At 42.9% G+C, this 9269-nt stretch overlaps 24 non-coding genes across 24 annotated transcripts; 12 read left to right on the forward strand and 12 right to left on the reverse strand.

Moving 5' to 3' along the window:
• Positions 1–185: 185 nt before the first annotated feature.
• Trnaq-cug (transfer RNA glutamine (anticodon CUG)) lies at positions 186–257 on the reverse strand. The gene has a single exon. It is a non-coding gene; the product is annotated as a tRNA-Gln (tRNA).
• Positions 258–504: 247 nt separating this feature from the next.
• On the forward strand, positions 505–593 carry Trnay-gua (transfer RNA tyrosine (anticodon GUA)). The gene is given in 2 exon segments: positions 505–541; positions 558–593. It is a non-coding gene; the product is annotated as a tRNA-Tyr (tRNA).
• Positions 594–951: 358 nt separating this feature from the next.
• On the reverse strand, positions 952–1023 carry Trnaq-cug (transfer RNA glutamine (anticodon CUG)). Its single transcript has one exon. It is a non-coding gene; the product is annotated as a tRNA-Gln (tRNA).
• A 247-nt stretch (positions 1024–1270) lies between these two features.
• Trnay-gua (transfer RNA tyrosine (anticodon GUA)) lies at positions 1271–1359 on the forward strand. Its single transcript is given in 2 exon segments — positions 1271–1307; positions 1324–1359. It is a non-coding gene; the product is annotated as a tRNA-Tyr (tRNA).
• A 358-nt stretch (positions 1360–1717) lies between these two features.
• Trnaq-cug (transfer RNA glutamine (anticodon CUG)) lies at positions 1718–1789 on the reverse strand. Its single transcript has one exon. It is a non-coding gene; the product is annotated as a tRNA-Gln (tRNA).
• A 247-nt stretch (positions 1790–2036) lies between these two features.
• Positions 2037–2125, forward strand: Trnay-gua (transfer RNA tyrosine (anticodon GUA)). Its single transcript is given in 2 exon segments — positions 2037–2073; positions 2090–2125. It is a non-coding gene; the product is annotated as a tRNA-Tyr (tRNA).
• Positions 2126–2483: 358 nt separating this feature from the next.
• Trnaq-cug (transfer RNA glutamine (anticodon CUG)) lies at positions 2484–2555 on the reverse strand. Its single transcript has one exon. It is a non-coding gene; the product is annotated as a tRNA-Gln (tRNA).
• Positions 2556–2802: 247 nt separating this feature from the next.
• Positions 2803–2891, forward strand: Trnay-gua (transfer RNA tyrosine (anticodon GUA)). The gene is given in 2 exon segments: positions 2803–2839; positions 2856–2891. It is a non-coding gene; the product is annotated as a tRNA-Tyr (tRNA).
• A 358-nt stretch (positions 2892–3249) lies between these two features.
• On the reverse strand, positions 3250–3321 carry Trnaq-cug (transfer RNA glutamine (anticodon CUG)). Its single transcript has one exon. It is a non-coding gene; the product is annotated as a tRNA-Gln (tRNA).
• Positions 3322–3568: 247 nt separating this feature from the next.
• On the forward strand, positions 3569–3657 carry Trnay-gua (transfer RNA tyrosine (anticodon GUA)). Its single transcript is given in 2 exon segments — positions 3569–3605; positions 3622–3657. It is a non-coding gene; the product is annotated as a tRNA-Tyr (tRNA).
• A 358-nt stretch (positions 3658–4015) lies between these two features.
• Positions 4016–4087, reverse strand: Trnaq-cug (transfer RNA glutamine (anticodon CUG)). The gene has a single exon. It is a non-coding gene; the product is annotated as a tRNA-Gln (tRNA).
• A 247-nt stretch (positions 4088–4334) lies between these two features.
• Positions 4335–4423, forward strand: Trnay-gua (transfer RNA tyrosine (anticodon GUA)). Its single transcript is given in 2 exon segments — positions 4335–4371; positions 4388–4423. It is a non-coding gene; the product is annotated as a tRNA-Tyr (tRNA).
• Positions 4424–4781: 358 nt separating this feature from the next.
• On the reverse strand, positions 4782–4853 carry Trnaq-cug (transfer RNA glutamine (anticodon CUG)). Its single transcript has one exon. It is a non-coding gene; the product is annotated as a tRNA-Gln (tRNA).
• Positions 4854–5100: 247 nt separating this feature from the next.
• Positions 5101–5189, forward strand: Trnay-gua (transfer RNA tyrosine (anticodon GUA)). Its single transcript is given in 2 exon segments — positions 5101–5137; positions 5154–5189. It is a non-coding gene; the product is annotated as a tRNA-Tyr (tRNA).
• A 358-nt stretch (positions 5190–5547) lies between these two features.
• On the reverse strand, positions 5548–5619 carry Trnaq-cug (transfer RNA glutamine (anticodon CUG)). The gene has a single exon. It is a non-coding gene; the product is annotated as a tRNA-Gln (tRNA).
• A 247-nt stretch (positions 5620–5866) lies between these two features.
• Positions 5867–5955, forward strand: Trnay-gua (transfer RNA tyrosine (anticodon GUA)). Its single transcript is given in 2 exon segments — positions 5867–5903; positions 5920–5955. It is a non-coding gene; the product is annotated as a tRNA-Tyr (tRNA).
• A 358-nt stretch (positions 5956–6313) lies between these two features.
• On the reverse strand, positions 6314–6385 carry Trnaq-cug (transfer RNA glutamine (anticodon CUG)). The gene has a single exon. It is a non-coding gene; the product is annotated as a tRNA-Gln (tRNA).
• Positions 6386–6632: 247 nt separating this feature from the next.
• Positions 6633–6721, forward strand: Trnay-gua (transfer RNA tyrosine (anticodon GUA)). Its single transcript is given in 2 exon segments — positions 6633–6669; positions 6686–6721. It is a non-coding gene; the product is annotated as a tRNA-Tyr (tRNA).
• Positions 6722–7079: 358 nt separating this feature from the next.
• Trnaq-cug (transfer RNA glutamine (anticodon CUG)) lies at positions 7080–7151 on the reverse strand. The gene has a single exon. It is a non-coding gene; the product is annotated as a tRNA-Gln (tRNA).
• Positions 7152–7398: 247 nt separating this feature from the next.
• On the forward strand, positions 7399–7487 carry Trnay-gua (transfer RNA tyrosine (anticodon GUA)). Its single transcript is given in 2 exon segments — positions 7399–7435; positions 7452–7487. It is a non-coding gene; the product is annotated as a tRNA-Tyr (tRNA).
• Positions 7488–7845: 358 nt separating this feature from the next.
• On the reverse strand, positions 7846–7917 carry Trnaq-cug (transfer RNA glutamine (anticodon CUG)). Its single transcript has one exon. It is a non-coding gene; the product is annotated as a tRNA-Gln (tRNA).
• Positions 7918–8164: 247 nt separating this feature from the next.
• On the forward strand, positions 8165–8253 carry Trnay-gua (transfer RNA tyrosine (anticodon GUA)). Its single transcript is given in 2 exon segments — positions 8165–8201; positions 8218–8253. It is a non-coding gene; the product is annotated as a tRNA-Tyr (tRNA).
• Positions 8254–8611: 358 nt separating this feature from the next.
• On the reverse strand, positions 8612–8683 carry Trnaq-cug (transfer RNA glutamine (anticodon CUG)). Its single transcript has one exon. It is a non-coding gene; the product is annotated as a tRNA-Gln (tRNA).
• A 247-nt stretch (positions 8684–8930) lies between these two features.
• Positions 8931–9019, forward strand: Trnay-gua (transfer RNA tyrosine (anticodon GUA)). The gene is given in 2 exon segments: positions 8931–8967; positions 8984–9019. It is a non-coding gene; the product is annotated as a tRNA-Tyr (tRNA).
• The last annotated feature ends 250 nt before the right edge of the window (positions 9020–9269 follow it).

The following is a 9269-nucleotide window of genomic DNA, read 5'->3' on the forward strand; positions in this document are numbered from 1 at the left end:
TAAAATTGCTTGCTCTTACAGGTATTACTCGTTTAATGTTCTATATAGGTCACAAAGTCGCACCAATATTCGGCCGTTTTATAGACGCATCGTTTTTTACACAAACGTAGAAACTAACGCCGTGAGCCTATTGCTGCTACTTCCTCAGCGAGAAACTCTTATTACACAAAATTTAGACTAAACGAAGGTTCCACCGAGATTCGAACTCGGATCGCTGGATTCAGAGTCCAGAGTGCTAACCGTTACACCATGGAACCAGACAGCAGGATAAGACTCGTAATACACTTAGCAGTCCTCTGACATACTTCAGACACTTCCTACTTGCATATTTTAACCTAATCGACACCATCGAGCATTATAAAACTTAATCTGGGCAATGTTTGCAGTTGCAGCCGATGATTGCATTTCCTGTGCGTCTATATGGCCGCGCTGAGTAGCAGTGCGTGCAGACGGCAGACAGGGACGGACGTAAAGCAATGAGTAGGAATAAGAAAGTATACAGAGCCTCTGGTAGCTCAGTTGGTAGAGCGGTGGACTGTAGTGGAGGATTCTCAGTTATCCATAGGTCGCTGGTTCAAATCCGGCCCAGAGGACTGTTTTTCTAATCTCATCAGCAAAGAGGCTCCAGAGAATGCCCACTGAGTCAGAACCTCCCTATGTTTTAAACCTATTTTAAAGGAAATTCGTTTGCTCAGCTTGTAATAGCTAGTTGATAATCATGGGATTTTTAACCTTCGTGGGATAATGATATTTCTTCGAATTATCGTAAAATTGCTTGCTCTTATAGGTATTACTCGTTTAATGTTCTATATAGGTCACAAAGTCGCACCAATATTTGGCCGTTTTATAGACGCATCGTTTTTTACACAAACGTAGAAACTAACGCCGTGAGCCTATTGCTGCTACTTCCTCAGCGAGAAACTCTTATTACAGAAAATTTAGACTAAACGAAGGTTCCACCGAGATTCGAACTCGGATCGCTGGATTCAGAGTCCAGAGTGCTAACCGTTACACCATGGAACCAGACAGCAGGATAAGACTCGTAATACACTTAGCAGTCCTCTGACATACTTCAGACACTTCCTACTTGCATATTTTAACCTAATCGACACCATCGAGCATTATAAAACTTAATCTGGGCAATGTTTGCAGTTGCAGCCGATGATTGCATTTCCTGTGCGTCTATATGGCCGCGCTGAGTAGCAGTGTGTGCAGACGGCAGACAGGGACGGACGTAAAGCAATGAGTAGGAATAAGAAAGTATACAGAGCCTCTGGTAGCTCAGTTGGTAGAGCGGTGGACTGTAGTGGAGGATTCACAGTTATCCATAGGTCGCTGGTTCAAATCCGGCCCAGAGGGCTGTTTTTCTAATCTCATCAGCAAAGAGGCTCCAGAGAATGCCCACTGAGTCAGAACCTCCCTATGTTTTAAACCTATTTTAAAGGAAATTCATTTGCTCAGCTTGTAATAGCTAGTTGATAATCATGGGACTTTTAACCTTCGTGGGATAATGATATTTCTTCGAATTATCGTAAAATTGCTTGCTCTTACAGGTATTACTCGTTTAATGTTCTATATAGGTCACAAAGTCGCACCAATATTCGGCCGTTTTATAGACGCATCGTTTTTTACACAAACGTAGAAACTAACGCCGTGAGCCTATTGCTGCTACTTCCTCAGCGAGAAACTCTTATTACAGAAAATTTAGACTAAACGAAGGTTCCACCGAGATTCGAACTCGGATCGCTGCATTCAGAGTCCAGAGTGCTAACCGTTACACCATGGAACCAGACAGCAGGATAAGACTCGTAATACACTTAGCAGTCCTCTGACATACTTCAGACACTTCCTACTTGCATATTTTAACCTAATCGACACCATCGAGCATTATAAAACTTAATCTGGGCAATGTTTGCAGTTGCAGCCGATGATTGCATTTCCTGTGCGTCTATATGGCCGCGCTGAGTAGCAGTGTGTGCAGACGGCAGACAGGGACGGACGTAAAGCAATGAGTAGGAATAAGAAAGTATACAGAGCCTCTGGTAGCTCAGTTGGTAGAGCGGTGGACTGTAGTGGAGGATTCACAGTTATCCATAGGTCGCTGGTTCAAATCCGGCCCAGAGGACTGTTTTTCTAATCTCATCAGCAAAGAGGCTCCAGAGAATGCCCACTGAGTCAGAACCTCCCTATGTTTTAAACCTATTTTAAAGGAAATTCATTTGCTCAGCTTGTAATAGCTAGTTGATAATCATGGGATTTTTAACCTTCGTGGGATAATGATATTTCTTCGAATTATCGTAAAATTGCTTGCTCTTACAGGTATTACTCGTTTAATGTTCTATATAGGTCACAAAGTCGCACCAATATTCGGCCGTTTTATAGACGCATCGTTTTTTACACAAACGTAGAAACTAACGCCGTGAGCCTATTGCTGCTACTTCCTCAGCGAGAAACTCTTATTACAGAAAATTTAGACTAAACGAAGGTTCCACCGAGATTCGAACTCGGATCGCTGGATTCAGAGTCCAGAGTGCTAACCGTTACACCATGGAACCAGACAGCAGGATAACACTCGTAATACACTTAGCAGTCCTCTGACATACTTCAGACACTTCCTACTTGCATATTTTAACCTAATCGACACCATCGAGCATTATAAAACTTAATCTGGGCAATGTTTGCAGTTGCAGCCGATGATTGCATTTCCTGTGCGTCTATATGGCCGCGCTGAGTAGCAGTGTGTGCAGACGGCAGACAGGGACGGACGTAAAGCAATGAGTAGGAATAAGAAAGTATACAGAGCCTCTGGTAGCTCAGTTGGTAGAGCGGTGGACTGTAGTGGAGGATTCACAGTTATCCATAGGTCGCTGGTTCAAATCCGGACCAGAGGACTGTTTTTCTAATCTCATCAGCAAAGAGGCTCCAGAGAATGCCCACTGAGTCAGAACCTCCCTATGTTTTAAACCTATTTTAAAGGAAATTCATTTGCTCAGCTTGTAATAGCTAGTTGATAATCATGGGATTTTTAACCTTCGTGGGATAATGATATTTCTTCGAATTATCGTAAAATTGCTTGCTCTTACAGGTATTACTCGTTTAATGTTCTATATAGGTCACAAAGTCGCACCAATATTCGGCCGTTTTATAGACGCATCGTTTTTTACACAAACGTAGAAACTAACGCCGTGAGCCTATTGCTGCTACTTCCTCAGCGAGAAACTCTTATTACAGAAAATTTAGACTAAACGAAGGATCCACCGAGATTCGAACTCGGATCGCTGGATTCAGAGTCCAGAGTGCTAACCGTTACACCATGGAACCAGACAGCAGGATAAGACTCGTAATACACTTAGCAGTCCTCTGACATACTTCAGACACTTCCTACTTGCATATTTTAACCTAATCGACACCATCGAGCATTATAAATCTTAATCTGGGCAATGTTTGCAGTTGCAGCCGATGATTGCATTTCCTGTGCGTCTATATGGCCGCGCTGAGTAGCAGTGTGTGCAGACGGCAGACAGGGACGGACGTAAAGCAATGAGTAGGAATAAGAAAGTATACAGAGCCTCTGGTAGCTCAGTTGGTAGAGCGGTGGACTGTAGTGGAGGATTCACAGTTATCCATAGGTCGCTGGTTCAAATCCGGCCCAGAGGACTGTTTTTCTAATCTCATCAGCAAAGAGGCTCCAGAGAATGCCCACTGAGTCAGAACCTCCCTATGTTTTAAACCTATTTTAAAGGAAATTCATTTGCTCAGCTTATAATAGCTAGTAGATAATCATGGGATTTTTAACCTTCGTGGGATAATGATATTTCTTCGAATTATCGTAAAATTGCTTGCTCTTACAGGTATTACTCGTTTAATGTTCTATATAGGTCACAAAGTCGCACCAATATTCGGCCGTTTTATGGACGCATCGTTTTTTACACAAACGTAGAAACTAACGCCGTGAGCCTATTGCTGCTACTTCCTCAGCGAGAAACTCTTATTACAGAAAATTTAGACTAAACGAAGGTTCCACCGAGATTCGAACTCGGATCTCTGGATTCAGAGTCCAGAGTGCTAACCGTTACACCATGGAACCAGACAGCAGGATAAGACTCGTAATACACTTAGCAGTCCTCTGACATACTTCAGACACTTCCTACTTGCGTATTTTAACCTAATCGACACCATCGAGCATTATAAAACTTAATCTGGGCAATGTTTGCAGTTGCAGCCGATGATTGCATTTCCTGTGCGTCTATATGGCCGCGCTGAGTAGCAGTGTGTGCAGACGGCAGACAGGGACGGACGTAAAGCAATGAGTAGGAATAAGAAAGTATACAGAGCCTCTGGTAGCTCAGTTGGTAGAGCGGTGGACTGTAGTGGAGGATTCACAGTTATCCATAGGTCGCTGGTTCAAATCCGGACCAGAGGACTGTTTTTCTAATCTCATCAGCAAAGAGGCTCCAGAGAATGCCCACTGAGTCAGAACCTCCCTATGTTTTAAACCTATTTTAAAGGAAATTCATTTGCTCAGCTTGTAATAGCTAGTTGATAATCATGGGATTTTTAACCTTCGTGGGATAATGATATTTCTTCGAATTATCGTAAAATTGCTTGCTCTTACAGGTATTACTCGTTTAATGTTCTATATAGGTCACAAAGTCGCACCAATATTCGGCCGTTTTATAGACGCATCGTTTTTTACACAAACGTAGAAACTAACGCCGTGAGCCTATTGCTGCTACTTCCTCAGCGAGAAACTCTTATTACAGAAAATTTAGACTAAACGAAGGATCCACCGAGATTCGAACTCGGATCGCTGGATTCAGAGTCCAGAGTGCTAACCGTTACACCATGGAACCAGACAGCAGGATAAGACTCGTAATACACTTAGCAGTCCTCTGACATACTTCAGACACTTCCTACTTGCATATTTTAACCTAATCGACACCATCGAGCATTATAAATCTTAATCTGGGCAATGTTTGCAGTTGCAGCCGATGATTGCATTTCCTGTGCGTCTATATGGCCGCGCTGAGTAGCAGTGTGTGCAGACGGCAGACAGGGACGGACGTAAAGCAATGAGTAGGAATAAGAAAGTATACAGAGCCTCTGGTAGCTCAGTTGGTAGAGCGGTGGACTGTAGTGGAGGATTCACAGTTATCCATAGGTCGCTGGTTCAAATCCGGCCCAGAGGACTGTTTTTCTAATCTCATCAGCAAAGAGGCTCCAGAGAATGCCCACTGAGTCAGAACCTCCCTATGTTTTAAACCTATTTTAAAGGAAATTCATTTGCTCAGCTTATAATAGCTAGTAGATAATCATGGGATTTTTAACCTTCGTGGGATAATGATATTTCTTCGAATTATCGTAAAATTGCTTGCTCTTACAGGTATTACTCGTTTAATGTTCTATATAGGTCACAAAGTCGCACCAATATTCGGCCGTTTTATGGACGCATCGTTTTTTACACAAACGTAGAAACTAACGCCGTGAGCCTATTGCTGCTACTTCCTCAGCGAGAAACTCTTATTACAGAAAATTTAGACTAAACGAAGGTTCCACCGAGATTCGAACTCGGATCGCTGGATTCAGAGTCCAGAGTGCTAACCGTTACACCATGGAACCAGACAGCAGGATAAGACTCGTAATACACTTAGCAGTCCTCTGACATACTTCAGACACTTCCTACTTGCATATTTTAACCTAATCGACACCATCGAGCATTATAAAACTTAATCTGGGCAATGTTTGCAGTTGCAGCCGATGATTGCATTTCCTGTGCGTCTATATGGCCGCGCTGAGTAGCAGTGTGTGCAGACGGCAGACAGGGACGGACGTAAAGCAATGAGTAGGAATAAGAAAGTATACAGAGCCTCTGGTAGCTCAGTTGGTAGAGCGGTGGACTGTAGTGGAGGATTCACAGTTATCCATAGGTCGCTGGTTCAAATCCGGCCCAGAGGACTGTTTTTCTAATCTCATCAGCAAAGAGGCTCCAGAGAATCCCCACTGAGTCAGAACCTCCCTATGTTTTAAACCTATTTTAAAGGAAATTCATTTGCTCAGCTTGTAATAGCTAGTTGATAATCATGGGATTTTTAACCTTCGTGGGATAATGATATTTCTTCGAATTATCGTAAAATTGCTTGCTCTTACAGGTATTACTCGTTTAATGTTCTATATAGGTCACAAAGTCGCACCAATATTCGGCCGTTTTATAGACGCATCGTTTTTTACACAAACGTAGAAACTAACGCCGTGAGCCTATTGCTGCTACTTCCTCAGCGAGAAACTCTTATTACAGAAAATTTAGACTAAACGAAGGTTCCACCGAGATTCGAACTCGGATCGCTGGATTCAGAGTCCAGAGTGCTAACCGTTACACCATGGAACCAGACAGCAGGATAAGACTCGTAATACACTTAGCAGTCCTCTGACATACTTCAGACACTTCCTACTTGCATATTTTAACCTAATCGACACCATCGAGCATTATAAAACTTAATCTGGGCAATGTTTGCAGTTGCAGCCGATGATTGCATTTCCTGTGAGTCTATATGGCCGCGCTGAGTAGCAGTGTGTGCAGACGGCAGACAGGGACGGACGTAAAGCAATGAGTAGGAATAAGAAAGTATACAGAGCCTCTGGTAGCTCAGTTGGTAGAGCCGTTGACTGTAGTGGAGGATTCACAGTTATCCATAGGTCGCTGGTTCAAATCCGGCCCAGAGGACTGTTTTTCTAATCTCATCAGCAAAGAGGCTCCAGAGAATGCCCACTGAGTCAGAACCTCCCTATGTTTTAAACCTATTTTAAAGGAAATTCATTTGCTCAGCTTGTAATAGCTAGTTGATAATCATGGGATTTTTAACCTTCGTGGGATAATGATATTTCTTCGAATTATCGTAAAATTGCTTGCTCTTACAGGTATTACTCGTTTAATGTTCTATATAGGTCACAAAGTCGCACCAATATTCGGCCGTTTTATAGACGCATCGTTTTTTACACAAACGTAGAAACTAACGCCGTGAGCCTATTGCTGCTACTTCCTCAGCGAGAAACTCTTATTACAGAAAATTTAGACTAAACGAAGGTTCCACCGAGATTCGAACTCGGATGGCTGGATTCAGAGTCCAGAGTGCTAACCGTTACACCATGGAACCAGACAGCAGGTTAAGACTCGTAACACACTTAGGAGTCCTCTGACATACTTCAGACACATCCTACTTGCATATTTTAACCTAATCGACACCATCGAGCATTATAAAACTTAATCTGGGCAATGTTTGCAGTTGCAGCCGATGATTGCATTTCCTGTGCGTCTATATGGCCGCGCTGAGTAGCAGTGTGTGCAGACGGCAGACAGGGACGGACGTAAAGCAATGAGTAGGAATAAGAAAGTATACAGAGCCTATGGTAGCTCAGTTGGTAGAGCGGTGGACTGTAGTGGAGGATTCACAGTTATCCATAGGTCGCTGGTTCAAATCCGGCCCAGAGGACTGCTTTTCTAATCTCATCAGCAAAGAGGCTCCAGAGAATGCCCACTGAGTCAGAACCTCCCTATGTTTTAAACCTATTTTAAAGGAAATTCATTTGCTCAGCTTGTAATAGCTAGTTGATAATCATGGGATTTTTAACCTTCGTGGGATAATGATATTTCTTCGAATTATCGTAAAATTGCTTGCTCTTACAGGTATTACTCGTTTAATGTTCTATATAGGTCACAAAGTCGCACCAATATTCGGCCGTTTTATAGACGCATCGTTTTTTACACAAACGTAGAAACTAACGCCGTGAGCCTATTGCTGCTACTTCCTCAGCGAGAAACTCTTATTACAGAAAATTTAGACTAAACGAAGGTTCCACCGAGATTCGAACTCGGATCGCTGGATTCAGAGTCCAGAGTGCTAACCGTTACACCATAGAACCAGACAGCAGGATAAGACTCGTAATACACTTAGCAGTCCTCTGACATACTTCAGACACTTCCTACTTGCATATTTTAACCTAATCGACACCATCGAGCATTATACAACTTAATCTGGGCAATGTTTGCAGTTGCAGCCGATGATTGCATTTCCTGTGCGTCTATATGGCCGCGCTGAGTAGCAGTGTGTGCAGACTGCAGACAGGGACGGACGTAAAGCAATGAGTAGGAATAAGAAAGTATACAGAGCCTCTGGTAGCTCAGTTGGTAGAGCGGTGGACTGTAGTGGAGGATTCACAGTTATCCATAGGTCGCTGGCTCAAATCCGGCCCAGAGGACTGTTTTTCTAATCTCATCAGCAAAGAGGCTCCAGAGAATGCCCACTGAGTCAGAACCTCCCTATGTTTTAAACCTATTTTAAAGGAAATTCATTTGCTCAGCTTGTAATAGCTAGTTGATAATCATGGGATTTTTAACCCTAGTGGGATAATGATAATTCTTCGAATTATCGTAAAATTGCTTGCTCTTACAGGTATTACTCGTTTAATGTTCTATATAGGTCACAAAGTCGCACCAATATTCGGCCGTTTTATAGACGCATCGTTTTTTACACAAACGTAGAAACTAACGCCGTGAGCCTATTGCTGCCACTTCCTCAGCGAGAAACTCTTATTACAGAAAATTTAGACTAAACGAAGGTTCCACCGAGATTCGAACTCGGATAGCTGGATTCAGAGTCCAGAGTGCTAACCGTTACACCATGGAACCAGACAGCAGGATAAGACTCGTAATACACTTAGCAGTCCTCTGACATACTTCAGACACTTCCTACTTGCATATTTTAACCTAATCGACACCATCGAGCATTATAAAACTTAATCTGGGCAATGTTTGCAGTTGCAGCCGATGATTGCATTTCCTGTGCGTCTATATGGCCGCGCTGAGTAGCAGTGTGTGCAGACGGCAGACAGGGACGGACGTAAAGCAATGAGTAGGAATAAGAAAGTATACAGAGCCTCTGGTAGCTCAGTTGGTAGAGCGGTGGACTGTAGTGGAGGATTCACAGTTATCCATAGGTCGCTGGTTCAAATCCGGCCCAGAGGACTGTTTTTCTAATCTCATCAGCAAAGAGGCTCCAGAGAATGCCCACTGAGTCAGAACCTCCCTATGTTTTAAACCTATTTTAAAGGAAATTCATTTGCTCAGCTTGTAATAGCTAGTTGATAATCATGGGATTTTTAACCTTCGTGGGATAATGATATTTCTTCGAATTATCGTAAAATTGCTTGCTCTTACAGGTATTACTCGTTTAATGTTCTATATAGGTCACAAAGTCGCACCAATATTCGGCCGT

Source organism: Schistocerca gregaria, chromosome 2, assembly GCF_023897955.1.
Source record: "Schistocerca gregaria isolate iqSchGreg1 chromosome 2, iqSchGreg1.2, whole genome shotgun sequence".
Classification (NCBI taxonomy): domain Eukaryota; kingdom Metazoa; phylum Arthropoda; class Insecta; order Orthoptera; family Acrididae; genus Schistocerca; species Schistocerca gregaria.